The sequence below is a fragment of the Cupressus sempervirens genome, chromosome 5 (assembly GCF_028749045.1).
Source record: "Cupressus sempervirens isolate cs-2001-9-10 chromosome 5, ASM2874904v1, whole genome shotgun sequence".
NCBI classification, from domain to species: domain Eukaryota; kingdom Viridiplantae; phylum Streptophyta; class Pinopsida; order Cupressales; family Cupressaceae; genus Cupressus; species Cupressus sempervirens.
In genome coordinates this window covers 807,184,128-807,200,257 of record NC_143122.1, presented here as the reverse complement: position 1 = coordinate 807,200,257, position 16,130 = coordinate 807,184,128, and positions in this window count along the sequence as shown.

Genomic DNA, 16,130 nt, shown 5'->3' with positions numbered 1-16,130 from the left:
CACTCAACAAGACAGATTCTTATCGAGAGAGCTCATTAATGGCTCATATTTCAATTGAGAGCTCATCTTAGTCTATCTTGAAGTTTATGAATTTTTTTTAGTTTGTAGAAGCTTTATTTAAATTTGGTTTCTATTAGCATACTAACATTGCTCATATACAGGGCCCACAAACTACTCAACACACCTGGCATCTTCATCTTGGCATGACCTGGCCCCATTGATCCACATGATACAATGGTGCTATGTCTCTATAGGTAATATCCTCATAGCTTTCCATAGCGAGATAGCACCCACCATTGATTTTTTGAGAGCTGGCGACGAGCTAGATGGATTTGACCTATTAGTATACCTACCAATAAGGAACTAGCCATGCACCAACCTGTCTAACAAATCCTCATTTGTAGCTCGCCAAGTGAAGCAGGACACACATTCTACACAATCATACCTTAGCTAATGAAAAAATTGACCAACTGCCAATGTGTGCCAAATTTCATCATTGATATCTGATGGGGCATACTTGGGACCCACCTTCATTTTGATGTTGCCACAATATCACTTTTCGTCTAGGCATTATGTCCTTGACGGTGAGGAATACAAATTTTTTGATAGCGCTATAGTGCCCTATGGGGATCTGCCAAAATTTGGGGCCAGAGAAACAATCAAGGAAAAGGGAGGACCCACCAGCCACATGGCCAAAAGGCACTATGTCACTATGGCAAAACAACATGCAACTTCCCATAGTGAGATAGCACCAATTGTAGATATCTTTTGATCTGATGATGGGGACTTGTGGGCTCATACAAATATTAAAATGCACAGGGAAGAAATATCATAAGGTTCAATCATTTAATTTTTTTGATATTCCTAGGATGTTTTAAAAATAACATTAAACCAAGAAGTGACCATTGGGTGGGCAAGTATTTAAAATTCAACTATTGTGCGGGGGGCACAATATGTAACATTTCTAGTGACTCACAAGGGATTCTAGCCTGCTATGCATAAGACTAGTGGCCTAAAGCATCCATTGGGCTATAGAGTCAAAAAAAGTGGATACTATGTATACTCTGAAACCCTAACCCTACCTCTAAGAGGAAAACCCTAAAATCTCTGTCTCTCCAACTAGAACCAGAGACCAAAACCTCCTTCTACAACCTTGAAAATTTCAAAACTTGCTATCTCATGGAGACAATCCTCTGCTCATGCACTTCTTGGAAAAGTAGGGAACAAACTAGAAATGAAACTAAGCTAACTATGTACATGGAATCTCAAACCCTTAGAAACATGGCTTGAGATAGATCCCATTGACTGGGATAAGCAGAATCTCACCATCAACCTTTTTTAACTGGAAAGCATTGGCCTACTTGCAACTGACAATAAGATAGGGACCACTCCATAATGCATCAAACTTTGAGTGTCTTCCTAGTTTTGCCCTATCTACACCCCATTTCAGATCCAAATCTCCCTCTCAAAAGATTCTGACCCTAGCCTTCTTGTCAAAACTCATTTTCACCTACTACTAGTGTGTCTCTAGGGTCTACATGGCTTTACGTCTTTTCTCTTCTAGCTCCATCAGCTCTGCCATTCTTACTGTCATGGCATCATCTTCAATCAACTCCAGCTACTGAGCTAGCTCTATGAATGGGAACTCCAATGAAATTGGAAGCCTTACTTCTCTGCCATAGACTAACACAAATGGTGAATTCCTTATTGACCTTTTAGGCATTATTTTGTCAGCCCACAGTGCAGTCTTCAATTTTTTATGCCAACACCTCTGGTTATCTTCAATTGTTCTCTTTATGATTCTAATTAGGTTCTTGTTGTATGACTCAACTAGGCCATTACGTTGAGGATAGTAGTTTGATGATGTGCTCAAGTAAATGTTGTGGTCAACTGCCCATGCATAGATCTAAGCTCCTACAAATGACCTTGCATTATCTGAAGTAATGGTTGAAGGGGCACCAAACCTAGTCACAATTCCATGAAGGAACTCAAAAACTAAAGATTTAGTGGCATCCTTCAATGAAACTACCTCTATCAATCTAGTGAAGTAATCTATAGTAGCTAAAATCCATTTGTAACCTGAATTAGAAGGAGGATTGATAGGGCCTATGAAATCCAATCCCCATTGGGCAAAAGGCTGGTCCACCTAAATGGGATGCAGGGGAAGAGTTCCAAGCTTCTATTTACCAGATAAGAAAGCACATTTCTCACACTTCCTCACATACCTATGACAATCATGAAATAGGGACAGCCAATAATAACTAGCCCTCATGATCTTCGTTGCAGTTGTGCTTGCTGAGAAATGACCACCATCAGGACCATCATAAAGCTCTTTGATCATTCTTGCACTATCGGCCAGGAAAAATGGATGATGATGAAGGCCTTGAGGATACATACGAAGGAATGGAAAGAAGTCATAGATCTTCTTGTTTCAAAAATAAGATTATGATTTTAGTGGCAGTGCTCTTTGTGTTTATTTTCTGTATATCTGCATGGCATTCCAACAAGTATTATGTTGGTCTAAATTTGAAAGCTTTCAATGAATATGCAGATGGATTTAGTTTGCAAACGAGTGAAATAGTAGAAGAGGAATTGGACATATCAATCAATAAATATGGCAATGAATTGGGCTTTTTCATTAACAAGGATTTAGTTGAACATAGCCTGCCTATCAATGAAAATATAGAGAAGTTCAGGATGGTGATTGGCAAAGATGAAACCCATGGTCTAGCAGTGCTTAAGCAGTTTGGCACACTAGAATCATGCCAGTCTAAAACTCTAGTATTGGAGAGCCCCAAGTAGATAGAAACTATGAGGTTAGAGGGAAAAAAGGCCAAGGATTGGGTATTGGATGTTCTTGTTGCAGAAAACTCCAAACCTTTTGAGATGTTGGATGTCCTTGTTTCAGAAGATTCCAAACACTTGTGGGTATTGAATGTTCTTTTTACAGAAGATTGCAAACCTTTGGGAGCAATGCCATCTAGTATTCTAGTTAAATCTATAAGAAGTCCCCTGCTTTATGGAGTTACAGGTGCATTCTTTTGTGCAGCTGAAATAGTGCTTAATTGGTACAAGAAAAGGACAACATATGCCTATCCTAGGACTTCCCTAGAAGTTAAAGAAATTTAGACAAAGAACACATGGAGGCTATGTGTAGAATCAACTTGTTGAATAGGCTTAAACCTTCAAGAAAATGAAGCTGGTAGATGATACAAATAATCTCCATGGTTTATGCCAGCATCATACATACTACACATGAATTCCCTCAAATTGGATTCATTATGGTTTTATGATATTTGATGAAATGGATCTTTTGAAAGGATCTTAGAAACTTTCATGCAAAGGCAGCTCCCCACTTAACTAACATTTCCTTATATATTTGGCTATAAATGGAAATTCTATAAAAAAATTCTAACCACCGACGAATTATAAGGAATTGTGTAAATTTATGAAAAATTTGGAAACTTAGATAGCATGTGAACTGTATGAATGCTTGCAAGAGATGCCATCTAATCATACATCAAGAATTTAGAAAGTTTTGAAGTTCCTATTGAATTGGTCTTAAAGTTATATATAGAGGTACTCTTGTGTATTAATAGTTCTATGAATTGGATAGCGGAGTTGATATAATGGACACAACTCATGAACCTCTCAGAGATATTTTCAAAAGGGGTAGATTATCATTATCCATGGTACAATTCTTATTTTATATTGAACAAAGAAATTAAATAATTATTACTTATTCCTAATATAATTTTTCATTTCTTATGTTTAACCATCTTGCACAATAATTTCAACCAAAAAATAAAATAGCTAGCTAACTCTCCCAAACCAAGTAAAATACAACTACAAGATATTCTTATTTGCACAATCTGGCGCATGATATTCAAGATGTGGTGAGGGTAATAGTCAAGCATTCATATGTGGAAAGGGTGTGCTAGTAGAATCCATCTTTAATAAAAAAAATTGGGCTTTGAAGACTTATGGGAGAACATTTCAATATCTAGAGGGACATTTGTGACAATTACCCACATGTGCTCAAATGAGAACATCGGCCCTATTGATTTCTATAGCAGCTGCCCAAGCATAACTTTGAGTAAAAACTCACCTTGTAATCAAAATCTTTGTCTACCACCATTCTCATCATATTCAGAATTTTTAATGGAACTAGAATTTCATTGCCATTATCACCTCACAAACTTATGCTTAACTCAATTATTAACCTATCGATTAAGTTACAACCCGATGAATTTCTTGGTAGGGCTATGAACTAAAAATCAAAGAAATTGAATTCTTTTTTTAGGACTTCGTCTTCCTTTTCAAGCAAGTTGTTGGTTGTGGTATGGTTCTCTAGTATGACTCTGCACTAATTTGTTTACATTGCTACTGTATGTCTGTACCAAAACATGTGAAATATGAAAATTATAAGAGACTAAATACTAAAAATATAATACTTCTTGCCAATAAATATGTTTAACATAATGTACATAGAATAAACAAAAGCAAACACAAAACACTAATGATATATTGATAATTCCATGGTTTTATCATTAAGTTAAAGGTTTCTTTTTTGTTTGTTTTGGCTGCTTTAAATTATTTTTATCGAATTTTATTTATTTTTGTTTTCAAACATTTAGGGATCTAGATTCACATCAAGCATTTGCCTAGGTATGACCAAGACATGGGGTGCTCCACCTGAGTACACCTCAGACGAATCTGGTATGTCTCAAGGATTAGGTATTGAAAATCAAGGCTTTGCTAGAGAAGATGTTATGGAAATCCCCTGTATTGATGGTAGATTCATTATGACAGGGACATTTTCTCATGGAGCTATATTTCTCATTAGAGATTATAATCCAAAACAAAATAAGGATAATGCATTGGCAAGAATGTTGGAGCATAAGGAAGCCATAATATCTCATTTGAGCTAGGTTAGTTTATTCCTAGGTAGCTGAAGATTTGATATCCATCTAAAATACTTTCCATCCCTAAGAAGCTGCAAGAGAGAGGACAAGGAAAATAGATTTCATCATGGAGATTAGAGAAAATCTCTCGGTGCACTTGTGAAAATCCATTTGCAACAAGATGTGCCTTGTACCTATCAATAAAACTATCTATAGAATACTTGGAATGATACACCCACCTGCACCAAACCAACTTTGTTCCTTTTGAAACAAGAAAAAGATCCCAAGTGTGGTTCTTCGTCAAAGAAGAGTACTCCTCATTCATAACTATATCCCAATTTGTGTGTCTTGTTGCCTATGAATAACTTTGGAAATAATTTGAAATGAGATGACTCAATAGTCCAGTACTAGAGGTTTGAGCATGAGAATGGTAATAATTTGAAGGATCTCTTACCATAGGTCTATTTTCATGAATAGTATCATGAGCCCATGTGGGCACTCGCAGAACATCGAGGGGAAGAGGATAAGGTGCATCATCATCAATATCTTCCTCAAAGGATAAATAATCATGTAGAAAAGAAGAGGAACTATTGGGAAGTGAGGGAGAAGCTGGTGATGGAGGTTCCATCTAAGGATAACACTCATCAAACTAAACATCTCACTAAAATAAGACCTCTCTAGAATTGGGATCAAACAACCTATATTCTGCCACATCCTCATAGTAGCTAACAAATATGAGTGGTCGACTCTTCCTTTGTATGGATTTCCTCTAAGAAATTTGGAATAAATGCCCAAGCCTCACTACCAAAAATATGGTATGTAGAAATATTGGACTTGACATGAGTTCAAGCCTCCTTGGGAGTCAAATGTCACAATGCCTTCTAAGACATCTGATTCTAAATATAGTTGGTACAATTGATAGCCTCATCCCAAAAAGGACTCATCTCTCAAGACTGTATCATACAATTGGCCATCTCCCATAATGTTTTGTTCTTTCTCTCAGCACCACCATTCTACTGAGGGATATGAGGAACTATGAATTGATGATATAAATCATGCTCAATGAAAAAATATCTGAAAGACTAACTCACATATTCCCCACCTTTGTGAGTGCATATATGACTAACAAAAAGACTAGATCACTTCCCTACAAATGTTTTAAAGATTCCAAATGAACCAAAGACATTAGACTCGTACTTCAAAAGGTACACCCATATACATCTAGAGAAGTCATCTATAAGCATAAGCACATATTGGGCACTTGAAAAAGATCGAGTGGGGAATGACATAAGATCATTGTGTATCAACTCCATTGGTGCCTTAGTATGTGTCGATCTACCTGCTAGAAAAGGATCTCTATGATGTTTTCCAAGTGCGTAACCTCAACAAACACTACTAGTACAAGAGATCTAAGGTAGCCCAATCACTAGCTCTTGCATGCTCATCTGTTATAGATATATGTAGTTGACATGGACAAAATGTTCATGCCAAAGTTTTCTCACTATGTCTACATGAGAAACAAGAGAAAAATCTATAGAATTGGATCTCTCAAAGCCATCAAACTAATATAAGAGAGATTGTAAATCAATATTCCTAGTAGTAACAACCAAATTAGGATCGTGGAGGTCTCAAATAACCACATCATGTGGTCATAACTAAACTGTATTACTAGAGCTAGAATGAAAAATCTTGTAGACTAACAAGAGGTTCATAGAAATGGTTGGAACCTGATGGCCTCTATTTTCACTGTGCCAAAACATTGGATTTTATTGTGAAAATATTTTGAAATGTGTTTTATTGTTAGGGTTTGTTCTTTATTTTTTATCATTTTGCTAGAAAATAACCCTAACCTAATTATTTTGCCCTAGCCTAGTGTTGAAAATCTTTCCCTAGAGGGATAATTTGATATTCTAAGATTTATGTGTTTACCATTTCATGGAGAAATTTCTTAAATTGGAAATCAACTTTAAACTTTATCCTAGATTTTATTTCAAGTGGGAGATCATATGTCATTTTCAAAATTTTTTAATCATGTGATACGATCTTATGATTAGGGTTTTAAGCATTTGTTTTTGAGCTTAAGATTTCCCTCTCCTAATGTTATGAAATGTATGCTAGTGGAGGATCATAAGGGTAAAGTGTCGAGTCTCCTGATCTCATGATGTATCATATAGTCATAGCATTGCGAGTGTTTAAAATGAAGTTTCTGATCTTACGATCACCCTTTTGTCATGTCATCTTAATTGTCTCATGGGAATAGTTTGTAACTAAGTTATAAGATGATATGAAAAGCTAACAATTGTGTAATTGTAAAGGAAAAAATGAAGACCTGAGACCATATGAGAATAATATTATTGTAAGATTTCAAAGATGTAAAGTTCAAAGGTCTATGAAGAGTTTTGATCCTACAATAAATAGAGGATCATGAGATCATAAAGGTTCCTAAAGAGATTTTTGAAGTTATTATAAGGAGGCATTTGTAAGATCATAAGAAAGGAAGTGGTAGGTGATATGATGCAAGGTGGGGCTAGGCATATGAGTATAAATTTTTTTGAGACACATGGAAATTGATATCTTATGATGCTATGAAAAAAAATAGATTATATGATTGAGAAGGCAAATCATGAGCTTTTCGAAGCTACCATGCAATGCTAGATCACAAAATTGTAATGATAGAAGTTGAAACTTTCGAGGCTACAATGAAGAAAGGTGATGAACAAAATATGGTTGAGAGTTAGAGGCAAGAATTAAATGTATCTTCTAAAGTTAGTTAATTGACTAAGATCAAGAGATTGTAGGGTAAGAAAAGTTGAAGCTTGATGTTATGCCAAGATGTGATTGTGAGATTGTAAGGGTTTCTAAAGATATGATGAAGAAACGTGATGACCAATGTATGGTTGGGAGTCAAAGGCAATAGTTAAAGGTAACTTTTGAAGTTAGTTAATTGACTACAATCAAGAGATCATAGGGTAAGAAAAGTTGAAGCTTGATGTTATGCCAAGATGTGATCATGAGATTGTAAGGGTTTATGGGATAACTTCTAAAGTTGCAAAAACGTTTAGTTAACAATGATCGTAAGATTGTAAATCAAGTAAAGGTGAGGTAAGATGCATAAGTTCACAACCATTGAAAGTAAATTTTTTTCCAATGTTCCAATCTTATGGTGTGTTGTGTCTTGTAAGATTATGAGAAACTTGAGGGGCCTCTTTGAAGATATGATAAATGACATATCGTAAGATTGTAAAGGCTATTTTTTAGGCTTACACGAATGTGATAAGGGTTGAATTCAAAGTTATCATAACATCATAAAAGCCATTTTCCCTACCTAAGATGATGTGAAGGGTTTACATTTCAAGGATGATCATAAGATTGTAAACCCTAAATAAGACATGAAAGCACTTTTTTCTTTTTGTCTAAGCTAGAACAACGATGCATGTTGTTAACTAATGAGATTTGAGTAATGTATAATGATTATAGAGTTGGATGAGTTATGTTGGTGCTCCATGGAAGTGATAGAGAACACTAAATTTAAGGTTTGAGCAAGTAGGAAATCAATGCATAGTGAACTTTGGTAAAGTATGCATAGCATAAAAGCATTCTCTAAGCTAGTAATAGGTTACCATTTGCAAAGAGAAGAGGTTTCTAGTAGTTGTAGAAATTTCAGTGTGAAGGATTATTATTTTCAATACTAACTATAGAGTTTCCCAATGTTCTCAGTCTACAATCAATATTTTTGACAATGAGGTTGAGTAGATTCAAGCTATAGAAATGGAGGTTTCAAAGACGTCTATTGCAGAAGAAGGAAAGAGGTAGAGGAAGCCAAACTAGTTCGTAGAGAAATGGATTAAGTTATTCACTGAATCTTCAAATACCATCTCTAAAAATGACCATGACTTATGTGACCCTTATGCTTTCTATAGGGATGCTATTTTCCCTAGTGTCAGTGGGTTATGAACTATTCAGGTACTTTTACCACAATCAAATAGATAAAATTCCTTTTTGCAACCCATGGAAGAAAAATCTAGCAAAGATAATCTTTCTAGAAGTATTTGTGGATGATTATTTCTTGAAGGACCTTATTAAATCATATAATCTAGCTACCAAATCATTCCACACACGAGATGGGACCATTCTATGTATATTAGATTGTGCTTCTTTCATTGAATCTTTTGGATTGGAGGATGCAATGAGCAAGCCCATGGATTTAATTGGCCTTCAATAAAAAATTTGAAAGGAATACCAAGGCTTACACAAGGAATTCTATGCTACAACACATCCCCATGGACCTCAAGCAGGCATGTGATTATCCTAAGAAAGTGGATAAGGAGATGGCTTTGGACAAATTCAAAAACTATTTTGTAAGGATAGTGTATGGTCTCCACAAAGTGGTTAGTATAGATGGAACTAATATGTTATATGGCACAGAGTTCATTATTGCTAGAGATGTACAAATTTCATACCATGGTAGAGAGTATGACTATGTGGACTATATTCTAGAGAAGATGAAGGATAACATTGGGCTAGAATAGAATGGGAAAATGAGAAATTTCAAATTCCATCATTACTCACTACTAACGCATTTGATCTTGTACAAGAACATGGTGTATATTAGGTCAAATTTCATTGATCACACCTCTGATGGAGAGCTGCCAATTTAGCTATGGATATCGGTATGGGATAGTTCCTATCACTACTCTGACTTTGTTTCCTTTTTCAATAATTTTAGTACTATTATCATGAAATGTTAAACCCTAGTTACTTTAGGGCACCTAAGATTTTGAAAAACCTATTAAGGCCAGACCTTCTATCTAAAAATGAAGGATTAGATCACAATTAGGGGGGCATATTCTTATTCCCAACGTTTTCCCTCATCAGACTATATGGTTTCCCTTAGCCTCCTCATATATTGCCCAAATTTATCCCTCTTAGACTAGCCATTATTAAATTCATGTGGCAGTTGATGATGGTAATCAAAGAATACTTAGGGCCTAAAGTGCATAGAGTCACAATTTTGTCTAGGTGCTTTAGAATAGGGGACTTTTCAATTGGAAAAGAATCAATGAATCATATATATTCTTTCCTCTACTATTTTAATTTATCAACTACCCCATATAGGATGTATGATCTAGATAATTGGATGAGGAATACCATCAAAGAAATTAGAAATTATGTGTTGCCAAACACAAAAGAGTTACCTCATGAGGACCTCATTCCTAACATAGTAGATGAGGGGGAGGCTAGTGATAAACTTAAAATTTTTGATGATGTTCTGAGGGTGGAGAGGGAATTCAAGAGAGAAAATCCAAATTTCAAGGGGTTTTACATGGATGTTCCTTACCCACAAAGGATAAGGTAGATGGTTGTTAATCATGTTGAGATCATGGCCCAGAACCATATGTGACCTAGAAATTGAAGAAGATGAACATGTAAAGGCATCATGGGTTACCAAGGGTAACAAAAGGAAAAAGGTAGTTCACATATCAGAAAATGTGAAACAAAGAACTCTGCAAATCCTACCTAGTAAGAATGAATATTTTGCTGATTTAAGGAAAAGTTATATACATGATAAAATAAATGTAGTAGAGAACACTCTGACTGATTTAGAGCTGGCAACAATAACATTGGATGATAGGATCATCTAGGGTCAACATTTTTTTGAAGATGATGAATTGATCAAGTCTACTAAGTTCAAGAGCTTCCTCTACAAGATCAAACAATGTGAGTTGGTACTGAAGATGAAGTAGGATAATTTGATGAGGAAAAGTAAGAATTGATTAAAAAACTTCATGTTTATAATCATGAGAGTGAGGAGAAGATGATGTTGGAATTAACAAGTTGGAAGTTTTATTTTTGAGAAGGGGGGGGGGGGGGGGTGAATCAAAAGTAACTAACTTTAACCTTTTCAAACTTTTAGCTAACATCATTCACATGCATCTAACATATCTATTCAACATGAAGAATAAAGACATGCATGAAAATAGATAACAAAAGATTTTGGTAACCCAGAAACCCTCCAAAAATGAGAAGGTAAAACTAGGGTGGGGATGATACCCACAAATTATCACTACAACAATATGTAACTATTCAAGGTTACAAATTTTGACCACTTCCAATGGTCTGTCCTATGAAAGGCCTATCCTGTTAAATACTTTGCACCTTGTTAAAAGTGACCTGGTTAGAGGATTTACAAACACTCTCTTAGAATGTCACCCTGTTAAAGGATTTTGTACCTTGTTAAAAGACTTACAACATGGCTATTAGACCAACCTATCATCATAGGATTTTCATTCCTAATAGGATGGCTAGAGAGTCTTAGAAAGTATTGACCTGATAAACTGCAATCTTCAATTACTAATTCCAAATCCTTGTTCTACTCTTGTCTCTTTTGATCCTTCTTTGATCTGATACATGTCTCCTTGAGGTTCTAATACTTTGTTTTGATCAACTAAATTTTGCAATGTTGTTCTTCCTTTTCTAAGTCTTTATAGCCCTCTTCACTTCACTACCATTCTCCCATAAACTCTCACACATATTCAAATAATGGGGTTTCATCCTCCTTTTAAAGGATTCAAAGACTTAGGGTTAGGTATGAATCTACAATCAATATTCATTCTTCCTTCCATGTTCAATTCTTTCACTTTTCCTATTGGTTGCATGCTTTCTCCATTTTTATTATTGGTTGCATGATGATTACATAGGGAATGCAAAAGATTTGATCTTATCTTCTAGATCCATTGAGATTCATCTTGAGTCAGCTCAAAAATAGTTTACATCCGAGTTTGTGAAGACACAAACTCGTATGTTGATTCTTTGTTACTTGACACTTACTAGTTATTGATGCTCGACACATACAAGAAATTTGTCTCACTTAGCTCCTATAGTAATTCTATTTTTCTTGACATCTATACTTTTCTCAACACCTATAGTGACTTGGTATCACTTATCACTCAACACTTGATACCTGCTCAACACCTATTGAATCTCTGGCTTGACACATAATATAGCTTGGCTTCTATATTATACTCGACATCAACTTGAGAATTGGTTAAGTATGTTGACACTTAATTGTCAAAACCAATATAAGACCAACAATCTCCTCCTTTGACATGAGTGGAAAAAACACTTAACTGAGCATTATGAATCTAGTCTCTATGAGTATATTACACATTCTATTTTGCATATGTACAAAACTTCAAAAACTTGTTCAAAATTTTGTAGAAGACTATATACCTTAAAAATTTGTAACTCCCCCTAAGCTGATGTGCCATTTTCTATTTCCATAATTCCTTAAGCTGAATTTGTCTTATGTTGATGTGTCTGATACTCTTTGCCTTATATGTATCTACTTTGTTTGTACTCTGTACCTACTCCCCCTTTCACAAATCTTCTTGCTATTTTTGCATCCATTTGGCTTTATCCTTTTAAGATTCAAAATTTGAATATATAATATCTTTCCCTATGGATATTCGTTATTATCTCCATTAAAAAATGTATTATCTCCCTTTAATATCTTCCCCTTACATGAATATCTCCCCCTTTTTGACACTTATGTCAAATGGTCCTAAGAATGAATGAAATATTTAGCCAAAAATGTTTTATTTACCTCCATTATTATCTTTAGAGAAGCATCCCAATTGTCTAATGCCATTTCCAGTGCTTTGAGCTAGATGGTTGTTTTTGCTGCAAGATGTACTAGGCCTTGTAAGGTAGAAATATTTGGATCTTTCTTCAAAACATTCTCTACATAGGTCATTTATTTATGCAATACTTCTAGATGTGGCATAATAGCAAACTGTATCTATATTAATTTTGCCTTAACATTAGCCTCTTCTACTATTAATACAGGTAACTCCTTCTAGGTGTAAAGTGTTTTTGCAAAATGCTTCTCACTTTGAGCTGGATCCTTAGGTAGCTCTATGCTAGATATCTTAAGGTTCCTCTCAAAGCTTAGTATTCCATGGCTAGTCTCTTGTGTGAAATATGAAGAGTCACATAGTTTGGAGTACAATGAGAATGTTCTCAAGTACTATTTTCACCTTTTCTACCTTCTTAGCTAGTTCAACTTGTGATAGTGCTATCTCACTAGATATCTTCTCATTGACCTTCATTTGAATTTTTTTTGCAGACCACTCTAATTATTTAACATTAGTATCAAGGTCTTCATTTTGTACTTGGTCAAGGAATATGTCTTTGATTTCTACAAATGCTTTCTTTTGTCTATACTTATTTCTAAGTATCTCTTGCTTCTTCTTTCTCTCCAGTGCCTCTAGCACTTCATTTATCTATTCTAGGTTCATTTTCTTACAGTCATAACTTGGTATGACTATTTCCTCATCAAGTGCGGGGCTTCCATAGTGAAGTACCCTTGCTACCTTGGTGGAGCATGAGCCTCGTACTAAGATTTATAATGGTACTACATCAGTGCTCGATTGCTTGATAGGAGTTCTTGTAGTAGGAAAATTAACCAATGTCTATATTTCCTCTTGTACTCTCTCCTTGGGGGTTTTCTCCTCTTCCTTATCTTCTCCTCTTCTACCTTGATCAATGACAATGATTTGAGGAGGTGCACCTTGGCTTGGTGATGTAGGAATATTTTGTGCTATCTATTATATTGTTGACTCCTCAAAAATTGTTGTTACCATCACTATGGGATCAACTTTAGTATTTTTGTCTTGTGCTACTTACTCTTTTGGTTGATCATCTATAGCAATGGGAGGTTGTGAAAGTGGTTCTTTTGTGTTCACCTTCTTCTTGGTTATTTTTGCTACAACTTTTTTTAACTCCTCTACACTCACCAAAATAGGATTTGTGCACACTTATGATTGCAATGTTATTTGGTGAAGGATCCTTTTAACATCTGCAGTTAATGGATTGATTTTTTGACCAGAGGTGTCAAGAACATCTTTCACAATTACTATTTTTTTAGATGTAGGTACTATATGTGGAGAACGAGTGGTGGAAATTGAGTATCTTGGACACTCTGTTGTTGCCATTGCTCCTCTGTTATTGCCTCATCACCTTTATGTGTCTTCTCCTCCACTGTTACCTTTTCTTCCTCTTTTTCATTTTCTTCTCCTTCCTCATCATCATTTATTCCCTCAAAGGGATCTTCTTTCCCTTCTTTGATAGTAGTCAATCCATATATTAATTTCCACATTTGTTTGGATTTCTTTACAACATCTTCTATTTTATTTTGCAAAATACTTAAGGCTTTGTATTTGGGTGCAAATTTGCTCCCATGTTTATTACTGGCCTTACTTATTTAACCTTTTATAAGGCCTCACATCACATGAGCCAACATTGACTCCCTTATTTCCTTCTCCATATTTAGGTAGTAATGCCATTTATTTTCTACAATGGAGCTTAGTTCCTTAGGCATAGAATTGTCAAGTTCAAGTGAAGTAGTCTTGAACTTGGCCATCATAGTGTATATAGATTCTTCCACTATGTTTTGTTCTTCTCGACTCAACTTATTAAAATAATTGGTCTTTAAACTAGTTAAATCTGCACTATCTCTAATATTGTCACAAAAATTTTCCAAATTAGATTTGGTGGAATGCTTTACCACTCTAAATTGATCATTGTCAAATTTTTTCTTCTCTTCATCTAACTTTGGGGGTGTAATATATTTTCTTCTTTTCTTTTCGCCTTCCTTGCTCTATGGAATTTTTGTTCTTTTCTATTCCTTTTCCACTTTTGTCATTGCCCTAATGTTTTCCCTTGTAGTTGGCTTGGCAAGGCTTGGCTTAGCTACTTTCTTCTTTCCTTTGGGTTGTGCAATAGGTTTTTTTTGTGGTTTTCTCTTCTTAGGTTTAGCCTTGGGTGCTTCTTTCTTGGCACCTTCTTCTTCTTCTTCTACATCCTCACCTATACCTTGGGTCAATGATAATGGTTCTTGACCTTGTTCATCTTCATCACCTTTAGCTTCTTCATCTTCTTCTTCTTTAGTAGTGCCCTCACAAAATTTTTCCTTTAACTTCTTAACCAATTTGTCCTTTATCTTTAATGTATAAGCAGTCTTCAATTCCATGTACACCTTTGATCTCACCAAATCAAAAGTCCCAAAATGTGGTGTACTTTTGTCCACTTCTTATGCTAATAGTGCAGTTATAGCTGCAGATGCCTTATCTATGTTTATTTCATATCCAAGAGGTCTTAACCATCTAACCCTTGGTATTGTTGCTTGTATGTAAGTATAATCAATATCTACAAGAAATAATAGATCATTTACATGTTTTTCTACTAATGAAACTGGTATCCTTAATATCTACTTCATCATCTTGTTGAAATCTCCAAAGTAACTTGTCATAAAGGTTTCAAAATGAGCTCCCATTTGTTCTATATACTCATTTACTTAAGCTATTACTAACCTATTTGTTTTCCTACTTACTTTTCCAAAGGATGGAAATTCATTCTTTACATAGAAAAATATGCAAATCAAAATTACACCAAATTTGCACTATGCTCCCTTGGTTCTTCTTATTGCTACTAAGTTCTCATTGATTTGTTGCAATTGTAGTTCTGCAAGATCATAAGTATGATCCTTTTTCACTAGTTTGTAACCAAAATCCATTGCAATGTAGGGTACACTATTAAGTTTGCTAGATTGATAAAATTTGTGTGAAATAAGCCTAACAAAAAAGTCAACAAGAGGGTCTTGGATAGTATCTATAGTCATTCCTCTCTTGTTCCATTTTGCACCTATGTTCTTTTCAATTGCTTCCCTAGAGTCACTTCTAAGGGTCTTCGGCTAATGTAGGGTTGGATACCCTATTACTTTGTGTACAATCATCTTTTTTATTTTTATTGGACCATCTTCTAGCCACAAGCTTCCATCATGAATTTTGTTGAGCACAATTCTAATTCATTTAATTTTAAAAATAGTGGAGAATTCTAGGGCATGAGTCAAACCCTTCTTCTCAATGATTTGGTACTCTTCCTTCAAAAAAAAATTTTCACACAACTTGTCATAGGCTTCCCTCATCTCCAAATCTCCTATGGCTCCAATTTTGTAGTTGAAGTATCTCCTAACATCCTAAACAATAACTACCTTAGGGGGTTATAATAGATAGGTCTCTGGTTGGGTCATTTTTGTATGCCACTTTAGGGATTGGCCTAAAATCAGGTTATTTTACTTTGTTAGACACAAGTTTAACCTCAAATGGTTCTTTCTCCTATGGTATCCTAGAACTAGAGGCCATCTGTGTGATCTAGGGTTTGAACACA